The following is a 22,564-nucleotide window of genomic DNA, read 5'->3' as shown; positions in this document are numbered from 1 at the left end:
AGTTAAGCTATGTCAAACAGGAATACCAAAGTAAGCTTGTATAGATTTAGTATGGTTGGCGCTATACACCTGCACGCGTTTGCACGCCACGCGCCAATGTGTCGAATGGAATGGCAAATATTGTTTTGCTTGAAATTCTCCAAAAGGCTAACGAGATATTGAAATTGGCCTGCGGAATTCGCGGATGGTAAATGTCAGTTTACGTTAGGAATTATTGCTAGATCGTCCACAGTCTTCGTCGCCGATTTGATCAATCAAAGTTGGTTTTGCGTTCGACAAAGAAATCGCATTTCTTCATTGAATTTTCCAGATTTGTAAAGTATCTTAAATAAATTAGTAAGAATACAAAATTAAATCGTCCAATCAAATATATAATTCTATTCGTGTGAAATAAATAAATAGCGACAATTAATTACGTTAAATATTTTCGACAATAACGAAGGAATTTTTTTGTCGGAGAAAGAAAAGAATAAGTCTAAATAATAAGGTTTGTTGTCCGAAATCTCTTCCGAACGTTTGTCCTCCGGAGAATACAATGTCTTGTAATCTAGACGATGTAAGGTATAATCTGCGTGTTATCTGTCAGCACCGTCCTTAAAAGACTCTCGAGGATCTCTAAAATCCTCTGGTACAATGACACGGTCAATTCATCCTCTCTGCACTCGCTTTTTTGGCGTCGTCTGCCGGTGCAATCGAGCTCCTTCGCTCGGGGATCTTTCGTCGCCGGGCGGGGGGGGGGGGGGCGAGAGAATAAAAACGACGTACAGACCTGCACGTAGAAATGAGACGCGGGGTTAAGCCTATAAAAAGCAGATAGAATCATCGATCCAAGGGAAGCGGGCGAATGCGAAAGGGCTCGTTAAAATTTGCGTAGCGCACGCGACCGTATTATTATCGCCTTATTTAATACCTCTCGAGACATATACGAATATTTTGCAGTTGCCTCGTATATCATTTTTTTTTTATTACCATAATTCTGTAAAATGTAAATCCTCCCCCGTACATCTTGAACAAAGAAAAATATTGTCATCGCACTATCACGTAATTACATTTTCCAAAATTGCGCAGAACTGATTTCACAAAGTTGTCGGCTTCACTGTCAACGAACAGTAAAGTGCTATTGAAGAACTTTCTAACATTTCATAAAGGATATCTCTTCTTGCGTAGGTTCTCGTAAAGGATGATAGAATGATATTTCTAACGATTTCTAACTCAATTCCGTACGTCAATGGCGTTTCAGGAAGCGAGGGTGCTCGTTCAATCGCGCTCGAATTACTCTTTAGCGTACGGGAGATTCTACCGGCAGAGAGAGAGAGAACTCTCCTTCAAACTAAAACTCTCCTCGCGTCTCTCGCGTAGGAATTCTACGAACGAGGGGCATGAAAATCGAAACGTCAGCTTCGTGTTTGTCGGGTCACTTTCGAAGTGCGGCGTATCGTACCCACCGCCCAGAATGGAATTTTCTCGAGGATTTTTCACGACACATATCCCGCGAAAGGGACTCAACCGCGCCGTCCTCGTTGTTGCGCAATCATGTGTGCATGTATACACGCGCGCGCGACGTCTGTGGCATGTACGTAGATGTGCGAGGCAAACGTGCATCTAGCGCGCTGGTATTTGCGAAAGGCGTTGGAGGCATGTGGATACATGTAAAGCCATACATAAGAAAGAAACTACGAAGGTGGTTGCCTCCGCCTGGCTCCTTGCTCGCTCGCGGAGGACGGGGGACGGTGCGAGGTCGGAAGATGGGGTTGGAAATGGGAAATATGGGGTTTACCGGGTGTGGGTGTTCTGGGCTCTCGAGTATGCGGCAGATTATGATTGTGTCCACTCCCCGATGTCAGCGGTTCTCCGAGTCTGCCCGCTTCTGGATTGTGTTACTTTACTTATTGAAAATGTTAATATAACTTTACTACGCGTAAAATTAACATTTATTCGATTCCAAATAGATTTTATGTTGGTGGAAATTTAATTTTGCGCTCACTCATAAAGATATTTAATGCTGAAAATTCGTGAAATTCAAGATGTCCACGTAAAATCAATAGACGTTCACGAAATTCAATAGGCAATCTCGCCTGACTGCTAGGTCTCCTTCCGCTCTCTTAACGATTTCTGCATATATATATGATAATCATAATTTTACTGCGCATTATCGAATCGCGGTTATGACTTCGCACTCATAGCTTTTACGATAATACGTTACCGAAGAATACGCTGCCGGCGCGCGCCCCACAGGACACCGTCCTGTTTTATGTATATGCTCGTGTACGTTCTTGCACTGGCTCTGAGACGACTTCACCGCTCGTCTACTGCTCCCCGATGTACCCTGTCGGAGAACACACTGCTGCTCGGGTACTATCCTGCTTTCCGCCGCAATCCGATTCCGCCGCCCGTTCCTTCGGGCGAGATTACGTTGGTCCATCCTTCCCCTATCCTGGTAACCCAGCAAGACACCTCTTGCCATCGTTGGCGTTGATTTTATCCCAGGGATGTCGGTGTTTCAGCGATAAAAATATATAAGGTGGCATTACCGAGATACGTTTACAATCGTAATTTCATATATTCGCTTTTGCAATGTTGTTCTTTTCTTTAGAGAGAATCAAGAACTCCGATTATTATTGCGCGACTCTGTATGCGACTCGATATTTGATATTTTAATAATATTCTTGCATTTTTTTTAAATTGCAGATTTTGATAGAAAACGTTTTTCATCTTTCAAATATGTGTAATTTTGTGGATATTTTCAATATATTTTTCGAAAATTGAAACACATACACACAAGTCATTTATCTGCAATTGTGCCTGAGAATCTACGGAGAATGATAATCAGGAATTTCGAGGAATAAATGTCGTGTCTCTCAGAACCACGCGTAATTCCCAGCGTTACGATCCAGCGGCCATGGACAGTCGCTCCGTGGAACTGTCGTTTCTCTTTCGCGATTCCTGGCGCCAACTCGAGCGGCAAGTTTCAGCACAGAATTGCGCCGGCTGACGTTTCCCTTCGGGCTTCATCGCGCTGACCGGCCGATCCGGCGATTACCCGAAATTTCATTCACCGACTCGTCGCAACTCGAGGATAAAATGGCAGTTAATCGCTTCACGACGCAATTTCGGAAGTTGCGGCGCGAACTTGCTGGGAGCGTTTGCGCGTAAATGTCGCAATTATGACGAGAGAGAATGCCTCGTATGTGGAATAAACGGAAGAAAATATAAGTGGAGAGTTGCGATGAATAAAGTATATTCTCTAATTAAAATTCCTTCATCTTTCATTGTGTGCAGTAAATTTCAGCGATGTCGTAGAAATATATTTTCTTAAATTTCTCCAATAATTATTTGTACTTCAACTTATTTTATCTTCAAACTACTTACATTCATTAAACTGAAATAAATTGTTAAATTTCTCTTTTGTACGCATAGTACGGATATTGATACAAATATAACTAGCAAAAAGTATGTACTTTACGTAACGTGAACAATTTTCCCTGCGAAAGTATATGAACGTAACAACGTATAAAATACTGTTACATCGTGAGTCCAAATTACACTTTGAATTCAAGCCCGCAGTACTTTTGTACTTTGTTCTCCCTGTTTCTTTCGTTATCCACGAGTATGGGAAAGTTCTCGGGGCTCTGCAAAAAAGTTTATCCATTTTCACATATCTGCGCTCGTTTGCCTTCTTTCCTTTCGTTTTATAAAAGCCGCAATCCGATTCTGGAATCTTCCGCACCAGATTACGCCGCAATGTGTGCACCTCGTCGCATCGCGAAATTATAAACGAAACGATGGGGGACGACCGAATAACCGATGAAAGCCTTGAGTGGTATAAGTGAATACTAGTCACAGAGGTTCGTCCCTTGCGAGGAGGAGGATTCCGATGTCCTGTAAAACAATTGGTTCTGTGATGCAAATTTCTCAGAAGTGAGATATCTCCCTAGACGATACATTTAGAGAGATTCAGCAAAGACTGCTTCCCAATTAAACATTATTCAAACATGCTCGTTTCTTACGTTACATCTGTCTGATCCATTAGAACGGATTCTGACTACTACAATTAATAATCATCCTGTCAAGAAAGACTGGGTCAATTAATCAGATCGTTCAAGTTTGATAGCCGCTTATCGACTTAACATCGTTCAGTGAGCGCGTAAGCTGAAACCTGTTTATCGCTTATGAATTAATTAACTTAACACCTGGTGTTTTGGCAAGAGTTTAATCAATTTAACCGCAAGTTGGACGATCGAACGATCGGATCGCTTACCCAAACACGAACTTAGCTTAATTGAAACTTTAACCGCAATCTCTCATACCCGAGTATTATTCATTCAAGAATGATATTAAATTGTCAACTTTTTTCTGGAAATTTTTTCAAATAATAAAGATTTCTTTTATAAAAATTCTATTTATTTGTAAATCTATTAGATTGCAACGATAGAAATTGCGAAGCAGTCATTTTTGATAAATTATTATTAAATAGCAATTTATATCAAATTACTTGTGTCAATTTATATTTCAAATTTTCTCAAAAATGGAAAGCATTTTATAAACTTATTTGTTTTTCATGGTATCTTAAGCATTGAATAAATTAATTCCCAAATCAATTACTTTGCTTTTGCGCTTGTGCGAAAGGCAAGAGAGCTTTGTACTAAGGACGCTTCGCTCGTTGCTCAGATATTAGGAACAATAGCGGTAACATAAATCCAACGAAAGGAAATTTTCTCGCCGTGAAACTAGCGCGCGCGCGCCGAGAATGCACCGTGATTTCAGAGACTGCCCTATTTTCCGTAGCCACTCGTTCAACAATTTACTATCTGACGTTTCAAAGTGACGCGGTTAAATCTCTGGCCGTTTCCTTTCGCTCGAAAGCATTAGAAACAAAAGCATATAACTTTTATCTTCACGGCAACGAAAATATATCATTGACATTTTGAGGATTTTTTAAATAGTGACGAAAAACGAGAGAAGATCTTTTTTCAGATCTTCGTATTTAAAATAATTACAACAAATTGAACGAGATGTTATGTACATTGGTGAAAATACACATGGTTATTAAACAATCAATTAGCTAACGAGAGATTAATAATATTGCATTGATTTAAATACTTAATACAGGCGTTGTAAATTTATTATTTTTGATAATAATAGATTTATGGAGTACAATTTAGATGATATATAATTTTAATCTTATTAATTGGAACTTCATTGATAAATTGCATTAAACGGAGTGGAATAATTACAGACATTGATTGGTAAACAGTTCATAATGCTACAAATTGGTTGATATTATTATCACTTAAAATCTGATAATATTATTAATTGTTCTTTTGATCACTTCGTAATATTATAAATATAAGAATCGGATTTGTTTTAATTTTATATCATTATTATAAATATATATGTGAGAGATCTTACGCGGTTATTAAAGATTTAGTTCCTATGATTTTGATATGTAAATTGGATGCTTCCATCGCTCCATTTTAAATAATTATTTTTTTCATTATCATGCGTTGTTAAAATATCTTATTCAGCGTTCTAACAAGTCGCCGCTTCTCGATTGGCTCGTTTACGTTCACAATCAAGCATGACAAGCCAGTGTATAGGCATGCACGTTTAGCTTGTCGATGATATATGTGCAACTTATTGGAGAGATTTACGCGCCGTGCCTCTCTACTTTGTCATCCCCTGTTCATTAACATGGGCCCCAATCAGACTCTAAATTCGATTCCCTAATTAATGTCTCATACCATTTTTAATCAAAAAATCAATCCAATTATTGGTATATGTTCCTTTACCTCTCGTATAAATTTAGATAAAACATCTATTGGTAATAATACGGAACTTTTATAAACATTTAACGATAACATTCTCGATATAGCTTTTAACGTTTCCGATAATTGAGATCGGTATAATTTCAATCGATTAATCCAATTTTGCTAGAAATACAGGAATATGTATTCTCTACATCAATCGTTGCATTTCCGGTATTATTAACATAGAGATTATTTCAATATATCAGTAATGTTGAAACCTAATTGCATCGAAAATATATCGATTTAAAAATAATTTGTAACGTTTTACAATAGCGTTTTGTAAATTGGAATGACGCCACGTTTTCGCGTTGTTTCGTTGTAGACAAAAATAAAAACGGTCGGGTCGCGTTTTTTGTTAATGTAAACGTTCGAATGAAACGTTAAGAGATACTAATCGAAAAGCACTTATACTCATGGCAGAATTTCAGCACGTCGAGGCGAACGAATTGTAGTCGAGTTTGCGCGCGACGCCGCGACGACGCCTCGTCCGACTTTCCGCCATCCGGGATATCCAGGGTGCGGTAAATTCTTAATTACTACGCAAATGAGTTTTGCATCCTTCATGAGACTTAGAAATTGGAATGCGCGGAGAATTTCGTACGTGCTTGGGTGCGCTTAAGCGTCAGCGATCGGCGATGCGAGAGAGTTTCGACTAAACCGGCACGGTACCTTGTTTGCCTCGTTTTCTTGCAACCCGCATCGTCTCGTCTCGTCTCATCGCACCGTGATTATTTCGTTCCAGATCGTCATACATCCACGAACCACGCTGAAATTGAAATATTTTCATCGCTTTTAACGACATGATTTAATGAATATATGTTTTTGATCGCAAACATATGTATATTCATGGCACAGAAACGGACTTCAATATTCGAGTAATGTTCCGCACATCAACATTTACAAATGTTCCAAAAACGAAGAAAATTATGTGTAATTTATATGAATTTATGCTAAGTGTAATTTAGAGTTGATCAAAAGCTATTTTCGATCGCAAATTCGTCAAAGAATATTTTCAATTAAGATCATGAATTTTGAAAAACTCTGCGTGCGTATAAACGATAATACCTTTTAATCATTTATTGCAAAAATTGTATAATTACAGTACGCATTCGATAATGGTATATTGATGGAAATATTTTTGCCGGCCAATATGCTGCTTTCCATGAAAGGGCGAAAAGTGTTTTCGAAAAGATCGCCGGTATAAAAGGTTTAATTTGTTTGTAACGTATACACGTAACCCCTCGTGGAGGTTTAGCAGAAACTGCAAGCGCCATGTGCGTATCTGGGAATTGGAGCAACCCGTTTCCAATTCGGCGAGCGACGGTAAATCCGTGCCAAACTTTTGCGGTTTTTTTTTCCACTGCGCGTGAGCTCGCACGTTTCACAGCTGCACGGTTTGGCCTACGATTGTCACATACGCTTTATGAAAAATTAACGTTGCTGCCATTAAGATAACGCGGTTTTGCATATGTACAGTAGAGATGGGACCAGTGCGCGCCTGTCTCGTGCCACTTAAAATATTACAGCGTAAAGTAATGCATTACTGTAATATAGCCGCACCAGGACGCATGTTATACTTTTTATAATATCACGTTACGACGATAAGACAGCTATTTTTCTTGCTTTTAATACAGCTAAAATGACTAGGAAGTTAGTACCGCGCGATGATATCGGTTGTACTGACTGAAAGTAAGAATTCATGTGCTGCGATCGTAACTTGATATGATAAGAGAATTAATCTAATACTAAATTAAAGAAGGAAACGTAAAGGGCGTGTCCTGGTAGGTTGTGACTTATATATTACATGTAATAAAATAAATATTTTACGAAAAATTTGAAAACAGCTTGTCAATAGACACAAAGAAAAAGATTTAATTAAACATCAATATTCTTCGTAACTTTTGTCTCTTTAATACTAATGTCGACATGTCGTTACGCGTGATATGATCTTCAATTAAATCCGTTAAAGAGAAATTCGAAATAAATTTGAAATTAATCCCAGAGAGTAGTCTTTCCTTATCGAATTTGGAATTATTTATCAAGATATCTTTGTATGTTATTAAACGCTAATAATTGAATTAATTAAAGCACGTAGCTAAATTTCTACCAAATAAAAGCCAGTATTAAATTTATCACAGCAAATATCTTTATGATTGATTACCACTTTGCTGTGAATATAAAGTTTCATGTACTGCCGAGCAAATATTGCGATATTATCATTGCAAATACACATATACCTGTTCAGTTTAATAAGAGCTATATCGATCTATCTTAAAAATGGAACGCGTGGCTCGATCGATTCGGAGATGCAATCTCGATGGTTATGCACCGCCGTCGTTCATTGGTTATTTTGAGACGCGGCTTGCGAAGAGAAGCCAGTGTACTCGCATCCATTTCGTCATAAACGTCGAAATGTGTATTCGCCGCTCTTGCTTCACGAAGAGAAAGGGGGAATTTAAATGGCGCGTGCTTTGTGATTTAAGGATATCTTCGTCACGCCCCCGAGCCGGCGTTCACTTCAATTAATCAGCTTTAAGCTGCACCTTGATTACTAGTCCGAACATATACCCTTCTGCCGTTTACACACACACACACACACATCCGCCGACGTGGCGGCGTGATCACTAAGGCACTTAGGCGGACTATAAAACGGGAGATAGGCATGCAAGATTCAGATAAATCGCTAAATAAAGGCGGACTCTTGTAATGTTGTAAATTATTAATTTTGCAATTTATCTAGAATTTGTCACTGCTGTTATATTTATGTGTGTGGTTGTTTGCCTTCGTTAAAACGTTTCTGTATGCTGTATTTTTTTCATAACTTTGACGTAACGCGTTCAAAAATAATGGAAAGCTTATAAAAGATGTATTAAAATTTCTATATGGTATAGATATTATAAATGTATAAAAAGGCGTTAAAATCGGAGAGTGAAAATGTTGAGACCGAGTTTTACTTTGCCGGCTCGTTTTATATAATATTAATTATTAACGATTAATTAATTCATTAAAAGAGTAATTTTAGTCAAGATTTAATGGATTATTTTTCGATAATTATTTTCAAATGAATTGTATAAAATTATAATGCAGTGAAATTCTACTCTAGGGAACTTATCAACATTTGCGTGATATTTATATCAATATTAAATCATAATTGGTGTTCGTGTCATTACACTAAATGGTTTCCGAGATAAATCGCGCACTCTCAGTTAAAGTCTTCATTTCGTTCAAGAATTGATTGGATTTGTAAGCGTGAAATTAAGGTATGTGTCTCAAGATCCGGCGAGCATGATAACGCATCATCCCAAGATCCCTGTTAACATAGGAAAGATTTCAACGACGGTCATAAATTACCTCATTTATCTCGGATCAGAGACTAAATTCTTTCCCGCGCTCGTCTCCGAAGTTTCTCGCGTCGTATCCTCCTTGCGTTCTTCCATCAACGCACGCGCGGCGCCTGAGGCGATATTTCTGTTAAGGAATAGAGGGGCTTCGATAAGAAGTCACGTTCGTATATATCCTGCGGTAGCGATTCACAAATTACCCTGTCGACGGCTCGGCCATTACCGGTGGCTTCCTTAGGGTTCCCCAGTGTGCCTCGAAACCTTATGGCAGAAGATACTAGGCCGTCGTTTCCTCTATCTCGGTACATACAATCTCCGCGGAGCGGAAGCTAGGCTTGATCCCATCGTCGGTACATGGCCGCGGAGTCTGTAAGTTCGCATCTACGTGATGATCCGTAGGGCAGTCGAATAATAAATAGCTCGCCGATCTCGATCCAAAGGCTTCTCGCAGCCGACAGACGCGCGCGCGTGATTGTCGACGCCTGAACAATTTGAATATAAGGTTAACGAGAGACTGAAGGGCCCGACTATTCAACCGAAAAATCCAGCTGTCGGTATCGGGAAAAAAAAAAAAAAAAAGATTGTAAAAGCGTCGCCGGTGTATCGTCATAAAGCGAAAGGTGATTTATCGTAAATTCAATACAAGCCCAGGGACATCTAATCCGTCCTCGTGTCCCTTAACCGACATCCATGTTCCGGAAAATCCTTTGTAATTTGACCGCTGCGCTCAAAAGATGAGCCACGGTGCATGAAACGTTAGCGACGTCGAGTGGCGGAGGATGGACAGGGCGCGGAGAAGGATGGGCGGATAGGTGAAGGCTGGGACAGAAGTATCGATCCGCCGAGACGACAGCTTCGTGTTTACATCGGTGCCTATTCGCGCTTGCGTTTGTTAGGATACGTGACGGCGGTTATAGGAGCGCCGTGAATTATTTCGATTGTAACCCAGCTTGACGCAGGTCGCCGTCGTTAACAATTGCCCGGGCACGAAGTGCAAAGCCACCGCGGCATCGTTAACAGGAGCTACAGCTCGATGGCATGGCACCGCCGTTGCCTCGTTGACTTTCACGGTGTTGGCGGAACGTACGCATTATTACGTCTACCGGTGATATAACACCGCTCGTACACGCTTTACGATCTCAGGCGCGCAGCTATCAAGTTCCCCGAGATCTTCGGCGGCACGTTTCATCGCGATCACGGTCATTATCGATCCAATGTATTTTCGGATATGGTATTTTTACGATCAACGCCGGTAGCCCCTCTATGTAAAACATCCTGAAATAGAAACAATATTGAACATCCGAACTTATGAAATATATTTTTTAATCTTTCTTATTTGGGTCAAACGTGCACATATTTATCTATTTGATAAAAAAAATCATAAAAATATGGTTATGATATAATAAAAAAGTAAAAAATCAAAAAATAATAAAGAAAAATAAATTTCCCTTGATGGATTCTAACTTTATGTTACTCATTCAAAATGGTTGGATTTTATAAAATTATAATGTATATATTTTTTTCAACAATAAAATATGTGTTATATAAAGGTAAACTTTAAGTAGTACTCGGTCGAAATAAATATCATATACAGAAATAGCCGACTGCAGAAATATACAATTAAATGTTAAAATCATTTAAATAATCGATTTGCACATTTCGGTGTCTCCTCTGATTTAAATTATAAGTACATTTGCTAATGAATAAAAATATTTCAATATAAGATGTGACGTGAAGAATTGAACGCGTAATACGAGATAATTTAATTCGTGCTTTTCCTGAATTTCTGAAACTATACGTTTTGCATAGTAACTTTCTTGTTAAATATTTAAACAGAAAGCTCACGAATAATGTAACAGATCACTCAGCAGCGTTTCAAATTATATGCGCATCCGAAATTTTTATCTCTATCTGTATCTACAGAGTGTTTTCGCCTCCAGTGAAGAAAATTCGTAAAATATTCCTTTTATATGCGTAATACACACACACACACACACACACACATACTCCTCTCTCTTTCTCTCTCTTCCCTACTCTTTCTATCTTTCTTTTTTTTCTCTCTTTCTTTCCGACAAAGCCGATAGATTATACCGTTTATTCAAACAGCTGCAAAAATTAGAATATAGTAAAACTGTCTCAAAGTTTTAAAACGTGAAATTGCCTGTGGCGATATCTTTCCTGATTATGACAAATCTTTAGAAATACGATGACGGTCGCGAGTTCAATTTAGACGGTAGGAATCAGCGTAACTAGAAACGCGCACGTATAGATATGGAAAATGCGATCAGAACACCGACGAGAGGAAAACGGCTTACCTTCGCGAAACCTTAAGTAATTGCCCGCTGACGACATCGCACACTTGCGGAAAATGTTCCTTTACATTAATTCGGGACTCGCATGGAGAGCGCTTTTTCCTTGGCGACTTCGCGCAAGACTGCGTAACTCAAAGTGGATCCGCAAAATAACGTACTTGAGATGGGCGGCTGCACGGAAGCCGTTTTTATATCTCGATCTAACTTACGTAAGTTTTTTCGACCCTAATAAATTGAAAAGTTCTCACACTGATTTGGGTTATCGATGTAACTTCACACACTCGCAGAATTGCCTGTATTCTCTTAGCGCAAATAGCTCGTGGCAAAAACGAGGAGTGGCGGAGAAAAAAAAAAACGCCCCTACGCCACCTACGAATTTATTCTTATCAGCGTATTCGTTTTTCTCACGAAATTTCCTCTTCGCGTTTTGCTTAAGCGAATGCGCGATAGCACGGGAAAGGACGGCAAAGCACTGTGCGAGTGGCAACACAGTGAAATGCGAATGTACGAGTTCTGACTGCTCCCGGAAATCAGGTTGAAATCCTTTCAGACTGCCGAGAACCATCGGGTGGAAATCATTTCCGAAAAGAGAAGGTAGTCGCAAGACTGTGCGAGCGATTGTAGTAATCGAACGATCGAACGGCGCTATATACGTATATGTATATGTATAAGGCAAGGGCTATCGCATACCGAAAGCAATTATCCGCTCTTTACATAGATGCTAGAAAGCAAGCGCGTGTTAAATTGATGGCCACTCCGCGACAGGGTGACAATAATTATGGAGTTATTTAATAAAAATATAACTACGCATTTATCAAGAAGTTTCAGAGCAAAAGGACACGTGCGACTGCCTAAACACCCTGCGGCGGGTACATAAGCATCGCCAGCTACAGTATATAAACACACTTTATGCTTCGTCAAACTTCCACGTGTCCACCGTCTCGCCTTCAATAGGGCCGCGTACTTCGTACATGAGGTGCGCAATCACGGCACACATTCACAAGCATTGCGTGCACTTGTGGAGACGAGATTGGAGAGAGGGTTAAAGGGAGTGTGCAAGGGAGAGAGTAAGAGAAGAAACAAAGCGAAACAAGGATGCTGCGGGCACCAGGTTGAGGCGAGCGAGCGAGCGTGCGGGAAGTGCGGTAGAAGGAGAAAGCTCGGCCCGGAAGCTTTAAGCCAGCCACGACTACCCCGGGACTTTGCCGTGTGTGTACTTTGTCGAGTAGATACGGGAAGGGATATACTCACTCGGCAGACTGCCGCAGTCGCGCGTAGGGTCGGTATTTCTCCGCGTTGGTACGTGGATGGTCGACAGAGGCGTAGCCACCATGGCAGCGATGATTTTGTGAAACCCGCGCGAACAGCTAATCCTCCAGCTTTTTGTTTTCCCATTTCACATTTCTGATAATTTTCCACCATCCATTAATCAACTTCTTCGGGTCCTCGAATCCTATAATATATTTGATATCTCGCAACAGCAGATGTGATTCTTTCTTTAATGTAACGCTAATGCAATCAGCCACCGAGCAGTTAATATATTTCTCCGTCGTTTCATTTATCCTCTCCGGAATGTATCAATGGAATACAAGTTGAATAACGAGACGAGGATTCATGAAAAATTCTTGAATCAGAATATTCTCGTCATCTTACTACGCCAATGATGGTCTTCATTGGCGATGGTAACACTGGTGGTTCACCTTTTCCAATCTACTTTGCTCTTGAAGCGAGTGCTATCCAAGAGAAAACAAGATGTTCCCTTCTGGTAATGCATGGGATTTCCTATCGCACTTCTGGTCTGGCACATTGTCCTCGCGGTGAATTGAGATGGTGGTTGTTACGGCGGCGGTTAGGTAACCCGAATAGGATAATTAGACGGGCTTAAACTGCACAAAATATTCACGCTGCGGAAATAAACTCTTTCGGTAATTTCGAGAGTACAAATGCTTAAAATAAGACATTTAAAATTCGGAGGGCTGTTCTTCTTGTGTTAAACGCGAAACATTTTCTACATTTATTCTACTCCAAAAATATCTCGGTATATAAATGCTGTAAATTTATATATTATAGTAATAGCGTTAAGAATTATTATTTTAATTTTATCTGAAATATCGTTCTTCCTCTTCTCAGGTTTTCTCGTTACGTTTTACACATGTTGCGTTCTTATCGTAATTAATTTCTATTTGACGTCATTTCTCCGGCCTCCTTTTTTCTCCTTCTTACTTCTGTCACAAGCGGATTGAATGACATTTTATCCGGGAATTATTCATGATGTCAATTATGTGACCGAGAGTGCACTGAAGTCGCGATTAAGTACAAGCTGCATTTGGTTGATGCACTGCGTTCTATAATTTACAAAGCAGGTATATATCCGTGTATCTTCTTAAAGGATATATAAGCGAATAGGTTGCTTTCACATGTATATGTTGCACTCTTACTGGAGGAATGCAGAATACTTTGTTGAATAGAGCTGTCACAGAGCAACAGTTCAATTTAATGTTAAAATTCTAAAGGATCTTTTTACTATCACGAAAAAGGCAACATGCTTAAATATTCTTTTTTTTTATCATATATTTCTCGTTAATCATTTAAATAACTTACAGATAACAAAATTTCACGCGTTGATCGACCGCGAACGAAAACAATTTATAGATTTCGATAAATAGACTTGTAAAATAAATATCGCCAATGATGATATACTTGTCTGTCGTTATCGTTATAACATGAAGAAAAAGTTCCACGCGCGAAGAAGTTGTGCGAATATTTCAATTTATTAATTGCAAGCGCGTGCGGAAGTTTCCTACAAACCGCAATCCTTTATATTTGGATACTTGAGTGGAACTTAATCGAATTTGTGGATAGAAGAGCTGACTGCATGGCGTTGGATTGAATGAAAAGCCGAATTGGAAGTTCAATTTGCGGTAATTGACTCTGTGCGCCAGTGCGTCGTATTTCCCGCCTCTTTGAGCACTCTAAATCCGCTGCGCGCGTATAGAACGTAGGCATGTACATATATACATACATATACGCGAGCGGAGCAACGGGAAGAGAGTAATGTCGAATACTCTTCCATCAGATTGTGATTTGATTCTTAAAGATCGCTGGAACATGCAATATTAAGTTGTCTTCTTTTTACATCTCTAAAATTTTCATCGAACGTCTCGTAGAGATGTAGAGTAGTCGCATTCGGAAACTTTCATGCTGAGATTTTTCAGATGCATCTCGGATAATCATGCAAAGCATTATCGATGAAGGGAATATCTCCTGGAAAAGAAATTATAACTTAATTCTGTCATTATATGGATAAGATATCTAAAAAAAAAAAAATTAAAAATTATTCCGGATCTCGTTTTCGCAACGTTTTCCGATCGCGTAGCAACGGCAATGAAAGAGTTGTGTGTTATACGACGTATAAAATTATTATACGATTCAGGTTTAAAGAGCGGCAAACGTGGAGACGGCGGCGGCGGTGGCGGCGGCGGGCGGCTCGTCCTGCCGGAACGAGTCGCTCTCGTGAACAATTACGCAGGGTCCGGCGATTTACAATCACCGTCGGGAGCCCGATGGGATGTAAATCCATTCTACGACATAAGGTCGAAAGTTTTATCGCCCCGTGCGTCGTCGTCGTCGTCGTCGTCGTCGTTCTTCATTAATAATTACGCAAGAGTATTCCGCACGGGAACGCCGCAGCATACGGCCGTTAACCGCGGATGGATCACGGCGCGTCGCGCTATTATATTCCCTCCGTTTTTTTCCCTCTCGCGCGCTCAGTGGAAAGCGCGAGCGGAAAATACTGCGGAGAAAAAAAATGCCATCGTCCGTCCCCATTCCCGCCACGACCGCACAATGTACACGGCAAAAACATCCCCTAAATATCGGCGTTTACGGCCCACGACGCGGAAAGGGTGCGCGAGTTAAGCCTCCATGGTCATTTGGCCATTTATCCGCGGTTGTTGTACTCTTTTTATCCGCCTGCCTCTCTCTCTCTCTCTCTCCCTTTCTTTCTCACGCCGACAATAAGTATTCCCTCTTTTCTATCTCTCTTTCGCTTTTTCTTTCTCGATCAGCAGCGAACTTTTCTTAACCGGCTATTTTCCCGCTTCTTTCCCTCCAACTATCTCCCTTATTCTCTCATCCTCTTCGCGTCGGCTCACTCCGTGGCCGATTTTCCGGCTCCCTTACCCATGCACGCTCGCGAATGTGCTCGGCTCTCACTTCTGCCTTCTCTCTCTCTCTCTCTGAAAGCACACGGCGATAAAAGACCGCTACCAGCTGCAAAAGTGTTGTCTGCGGAAATGGCATAGCAATTTTAATGCGAGTACCAGGTCCGCCTTCGCTTTTTCCGTCGACGTTGGTTTATAAGTGCCGTCGGTGTTCGCATTAACAATCGATGATACCGCGTTTTCTCTTAGATCTTTCATTTCTTTGCTTTTGTTCCTCGTCTCTCATCTCCTTCGCTTCTCGCAATTTTGTAAAATCTTCATCTCTAACTCTTGACCGCGATAAATCGCATCGTTATGATGACGTGCTTCGCTGAAAACGGAGCAGTAGGTCAAAAATTCACAGCTTTCGTGCTGAAAAAGACCTTTTCGCCGTAAGCGGAATACGAAGAGGCGTGCGAGTGTGTTCCAGCACTCGCGTGAAGAATCGCCCTCGTGCGAGAATACATTGGATGGAAATACCGAGTTTAAAGGTGATCGCGACTAGCAATCACTCAAAGCACATAAATATAGCTGGAAAGCGGAAAAATTGATTTGCAATGAAAACATTGCGATTAGCGAAAAATGTGATGAGTGCGATGCGATATTTTTATGATCGATTTACATTTGGCCGCGATGATTTCCGAAAATTATCTAATTTTATAATCCTGCTCATGTTTTAAAAATCGATGTTTCACCACAGTACTTTAATTAATTCTCTCAATTTTGATGTGCTGCACACGGCATTGTGCATTTCTGCTTGTATCCTCTTGGTTTAATTATGTTCATTAAATTTTAATTTTAATTAAAACAATATTTTTTTTCATTCTCCCATTTTATTAAATACCACGTCGCACACAAGAGTTTCATCATATCCGCATGTGGAACTTTTTGTTTAAAATTTAGTTATTACGATAGGAAAGAGCACAGTAGGCGAGCAAAAACACCGCATAGTCTTCCTCGTTCTATTTTTCAGTTTAGCTTACGCAGCGTTATGCAAATGAAATATGTTGTGACACGCGATATTTATATGTATCTGCCTACACATCTCGATGGGAATTATCAAACAAAATTGTTCATTTCACGAGAAAGAAGAAAGGAGCAATCTACATATTACAGTCTAGCCGGAGTTTACAGTAATCAGTGAATGTGGGCGAGCGCTGTGCGCTCGCACAGCGTTTTGACAACGTTTCGGCAGTTTTATTTGTCCCGCGTTAGCGCCTTTTGTCACACGAGGCAGTATTAAAGGTGGGCGCATTTAGGTCAAAGAGATACGCCATACAGAGATATCATCGCTCGCGAGATAAGAAAAGGGTGATCCCCGCATGAATCCCCGCGCCAAAAGGAAGCCCGTCGTAATCCGTGTATCCCTAGGCGCGCGCGAAGCCCACATTACTCTTGGTTTATACAGACGCGCGCCGCTCGTTTCTATTATTTTCTTGTTACTTCGTAGAGGAGGACAAGGGGACGAGCTTCTCTTTCGTGCCGCGATATTACTGTTACGACCACCGTTTCCACCCTCTCCATCTCCGGCTCCGTGTCCCTGTCTCCCTGTCTCTTTTTCTCCCTTTCCTTCTCTCGGTACGTACGCCTCCCTTCTTCCCGCCGTGCGCGTTCCGCGTTGGTGTGCGGGACGCTCCTGAAAAATTGCACGTCCAAACCACTATGACCCTTCTCTCCGGCTTCCTTCCACCGCTTACGGTACGTCGCCGCGCAGCTTCCGCAGAGAGCGTGATTTTTCCGGCGACTTTTCGGCAGCGGCTTCATGACGCCAGCCAGCTCTCGGCGGCAGCTCGGCCCTCGTCAAAATTTCAGGACGCTTACGTGCATGCGGCTTTTCTCTACGACGTGTTTGTTTCAACCAGAGGTCACGCTAACGGTACGCTCTCTCTACTTAATCGAATAACCTCAAAGCGAAACGGAATTCGGAATAAGGCTCGCTACTCCTGCGTCGAAGGTCGATAATGTTCGCCGTGAAATTTCAATTATTCGCGTGATCCTGCGTTTGCTCCCTTTTTTATATTGCTTCACCGCCTCTGCCCAGTTTGATGTTATGATGAAACGTGTAAGTTAGCTAAGAGAGTCTCGAGTTGTGCGCTGTAAGATTTTTTGCGCGGTAGCAAGAACGTCGTGAACGTTCTTGCGCACAGATTCTAGATCGTTGGCTGTTTTAAATAGAAAATGTACGCGCGTGATATGCGCGAAAAAGAACTCTGTATATATTGTAATACCACAGCACTTCTACGAGAACAACGCAATTCACATTTTACAAATTAATTAAGTGAAAAGCCAAAAGAAGTAACGAAATATAAAAACGTCAAATAAAATCCTGAGATATTTATAAGACACTTAAACGTTAAAAATTTTAATATTACTTCCATTTTTAATTCAATTAAACGAATGAATATGAAATCTCATGCGTATGAAAGCACGTATCATGCGATCTGTCAAACAATGAAAATATTAATTACTTTGTGAATTAGACAAAGTTCTTTTAAATATATTCCATGTATATGTTTTACAATATTTTGCAGAATTATCACGTAACGTTCGTTAGGATTTTATAAAAAAAAAAAAAAAAAAAAAAAAACATTATAAGAAACAAATTATTTTTAGCATGTTGCCGATAAAAATCAACAAACTCGCAGCTCATTCTCATCAAAACCAATTTGGCCTTTTACCACTGTATTTCATTCCTCACTGCCATCTGCATTTTTGCATAAACTACGATGAAGCAGTTTTGCATCGCAAAATAAATTTTATGAATATGTATATATCACAGTCTTATCATTCGCGTACTCTATAACTTTTATGTTTCGTAATATCAACGTTCGTACACACTGCAAACATTTTCCACAAATGTGCTGTTCCTGGACGTTTCGGAGAAAACACATTATGAATTTAAGCGTTGGCTTGGGAACTGTTATCAAATACTGTTATTCAACTCGTACCGATAATATCGGCTTTAACTTAATATTGGCAAAACATGACTAACATAACCTGCTAATGTAAGTGAGATTTTGCGTCACATGAATTATATTTATGTTATTAATTATATATATTTTGGAATAGCGAGCTGTGAGAATAACAGCTCGTCATCTCTTTTATAAAAGATTTCGTTAGAATATTAATGTACCTATTAATGATAACTGAAGTGTCATGGAGGTCGGTTGTCGAGAATAATCTACAATGCATTCTAACTCATCAAAAATATCGAGTTTGCGATCTCCGTTGCATTTATCGGTCGCAAAGAACTAAAAGACGAGTTTTGACCGCACGGAAATCACACAGGGGCGGGGAAGGGGGGGGGGGGGGAAAGAATGTTGGATTATAAAATATAATCTTTTAAAGTCCCGACCGCCCGAAGTTTTCTTTATGCGCGAAAGTTAGAATCAGATCTCCCTGGAGGAGAGCTCCCGCGGACTTTATTGAGCTATCGGCGCAGTAACTACTTCCGAAGGAAGAAACGTAAAACTCCCGTATCCCCCGCCCGACCCAAAAATCAAACGTCTTTAATTTAGAAGGAAGAGAACGGGCTACGTTGGCTCGCCCGTGCCCCTGATAGGAAAAAAAGCCGGGACTGGCTGTCCCCGGAAAATCGTTACCGAACAACTTCCTGGCTGCAACCGCGCGCCCGTACCTCCGTAAATTGTAACTCGTTTCTTCCATTACGAAGATGTCAAGCGGCAGCGGACACTCGATATTCAAAAGTTTCGAGTGACTCGCGGATACGTAGATATGCTTGTCATTATAACTTTGGAGAAAATATTTTTTACGCTCTCTCTTTTTTCTCCTACAGTTTTTCCAAAGTTTTTTGTATTATTTACAGTGCTCCTTTTTCTTATTACAGTTTGTACAATGTAGACGAGATATTTTTTTGGATAGTTTGCTTATATCTTTAAGTTTTAAAAACTCATTATTTATATATTTCTTCAGTAAGATTTATTTTCAGCGTGATAATCCTATTTATTCATGTCTGTTTTATTAATATCTGTTTATTATGTCTACCTATCGTCTGCTGCAAATTATTATTGTATAACTGTAATTATTGAACATATACCAATCGTTTCAAATTTCATATTTAAATTTTAAAACTAAAATTCTTATATCGCATAAATCATTAATGTTATATGTTCACTGCGCATATAATGCTAAATTTATAATAGATATTCATCTGGATATCCAATTCTCCTCTCATGTTAAATTCATGTCGAATAGGTAAGAATTAATATTAGAAAATTGCAAAATTAATGTTAGTTGTACGTAAAAATAATCAATAATAATTCAATTTAACTTACAATATTCCTCGATTAAAAAACACTGTTATCATTACTATTGATTCAAAAGATGTCAAAGATATTATTTGTTCGTTCAGCGAACCAAAACAATCAATAAGGAGATAAAAAAAATGAAAATAATATAAAAATTATTTGATTATTTCATTAAAAATCTCGAGATACATACAGATATTTAATATGCAAAAATTGTGAATCTTTTGAAATAACTTCTTGTTGCAATTTGCATCTATAATCTGTCATTTGACACAACTTTTAAGGTGTAAATTGCGTTAATTATAGTATTACTTATGTTTAGGAAAAATCTTGTACTTTTAATTGATAGCTTACACTAATCTTAACTAAACTGTACAACTGACTCTTTTCAAGTGGCGGCGAAATTTATTTACTTTGCATTTCCTAGACATTTGTTCGCGCGTTGCATCCGTATCGTTAAATGCACTTTGCCGTGGATTTATGTACGGCACTATGCATGCAAATAGTTCGAGTAGTCTCGCGCATATCGAGAGAAAACACAAGCGAAGCGAAGCTTGCGTGGTTTCGCAGCTATAACGATTGTAGGGTATCGTCTTCCTCTCGCCGTTTCGGTGCTCTCGCGTTTTAGCTTCGATAAAACGGAAATGCATGAAACGAGGGAGCAAGTAGAAATACCCTTTCGTAGTCACGAGGATATCGGATGTGTACACTGTACACGATCGTGGAAACCAGAAATGTATCGCGATTCAACTGCATTAGCACGCGGCGACACGGACGTTTCAACGACTCGATTAGAGATAAGACGCAAATGTATAAAGTCGAAAGAGCATAATGGGATCCTCTCTCTGCACTATTCAATAAAATTCGCATTCGATGACGGTTTCTCTCGTTGGACAAGATTAAGAGAAGCGAGCTTCGTATTTATTTATACCGTGAAAGATGCAACGTGTAGATGTTTTCAAAACTATATGACAAACAAGAAAACTGTCTTTCGATCTTGATGTATTAAACGATTTATATATATAGAAGATAAATTAATACGGGAAAAATCATTAAACTTTTCTTTTTCACATTTTCTCATCTTTCTATCTCCTCATTTTCTTTCCTGTTATAATCTTACGCGATCTAAGTTTATAACTTTCATCCATATTATTTCTATTATTATCGCCAAAGTGAAGAAACCACTTCTCGTCAGAGTGTCGATATGTATATGTATAAAAAACTGCCGTTATGAATAGAAGTACAGCATTATGTATGTATGTATATATACATATACATACATAATGCTGTACTTCTATATAATAATTATATATATATATTAACAAATATATATATATATTGTGTAATAACGCGATAAATGTCGATTTAATGAAGTTATCACGCTGTTGGTACAATGCGATCTCGAGGATTTATCGCCTCTCTCAGGTGCGATAATTGAAATACACAACTTTTGGCGCTGCGGCGTGGCTAGCGGCTACAACAAAAGGAACACATTTACCTTGGCGAGCTAAATGATAGATTATACGACGAGCCGTATATTTTGCCAACGTACAAATATGATCGATGCTTATTACCGAGCACATAACCAAAGCAGAATAATAGACGGTAATTGATATCGTAACGTTACATTTGCCACTACTAATGCGGGAATAATTATCTGTGCTACGCGATAGTGGCACAGATATTGGAACGGATCTTAATTATTTCGGCTAAAGCGATTTCAATCAATATACATGAATACATTGTTTCGAGACGGAATATCTATTTTCAGAAATCTTGCCAAATTGATATTCAAATTGGATTTGTCCTGCTTGTAATGAAAATTCAAGTGAGTTATTTCATTAATTTTTATCCAAATCGACTTATATTTCAAAGTTCTTGCTCTCTTAATATATTGATTATAAAAGCTGAGAAAAGTTTTTATAAAAGTTCTTAAAATAAAATAAAAATAGCAGATTAGAGCGAAACGTAATCTCATGATTTGTTATCTAATTATTTTTCTCGCAATTGATCCACGTATTCGTAAGAAACATGCAATTAGAGACACTGTAATTTTTTCATCATGTTCCAAAGGATATTGCGGCCAAATTAAATTGGAATCGATTTGAAGCATATGAAGAAGGTTAACTTTGAATGTGACGTAATTATACTAATGATTCGGGTCACATAATCTGTTCGGAGCTCTTCTGTCAATTAAGCGGTTAATTAAGCGGCTTGTGTAAATTCCGTCCGACAACGTTTCGACTTCGTTTTTGCTTAATACCAATGCGTCCTTCCCCTGTCATCCCGATATAGCTACGCTGATTCCCCGACGACCAATTTCATACGACAAAACGACGTTGGGCTCAATTAGAAAGGACGATGGGTCCCTTTGTTTCGCGATGAATAAAGGGTGTCGGCGCCTTCGTTAAGCAAGATAACGAGATGAAAGGAGAGAATGAGAAATTAAAAGGATAGATAATTGAGATATCTGTGCCAGAGTTTGAGCCGTTGCTGGAGGGAGCGCGTGTCTCGGTTAGAGCAGACGCGACGCGTATTCGTAAAATACATATTTATTGAGACCACCGTGCGGAAGTAAAGATATTACTTTCGGTAAAAGTGAATTACGTAAGAGATAATACGGTCAACGTAACT

The 22,564-nt window shown here is 39.5% G+C and overlaps 1 protein-coding gene and 1 long non-coding RNA gene across 6 annotated transcripts in view; one reads left to right on the top strand and one right to left on the bottom strand.

Annotated features, from left to right (window-relative positions):
• The window catches only part of LOC105668719 (synaptogenesis protein syg-1), a 259,826-nt gene that overhangs the window by 122,238 nt on the left and 115,024 nt on the right, over window positions 1-22,564 (top strand). The window lies entirely within an intron of this gene.
• Window positions 1-22,564, bottom strand: part of LOC105668725 (uncharacterized) — a 129,069-nt gene that overhangs the window by 35,197 nt on the left and 71,308 nt on the right. Inside the window, exon 3 of the long non-coding RNA XR_010889353.1 lies at window positions 6,477-6,573. This is a non-coding gene — a long non-coding RNA (uncharacterized lncRNA). The remainder of the gene's footprint in view (window positions 1-6,476; window positions 6,574-22,564) is intronic.

The sequence above is a fragment of the Linepithema humile genome, chromosome 3 (genome assembly GCF_040581485.1).
Source record: "Linepithema humile isolate Giens D197 chromosome 3, Lhum_UNIL_v1.0, whole genome shotgun sequence".
Taxonomy (NCBI): Eukaryota; Metazoa; Arthropoda; class Insecta; order Hymenoptera; family Formicidae; genus Linepithema; species Linepithema humile.
Note: the sequence above shows the minus strand (reverse complement) of the source record. Positions and strands in the feature narration are given on the sequence as shown.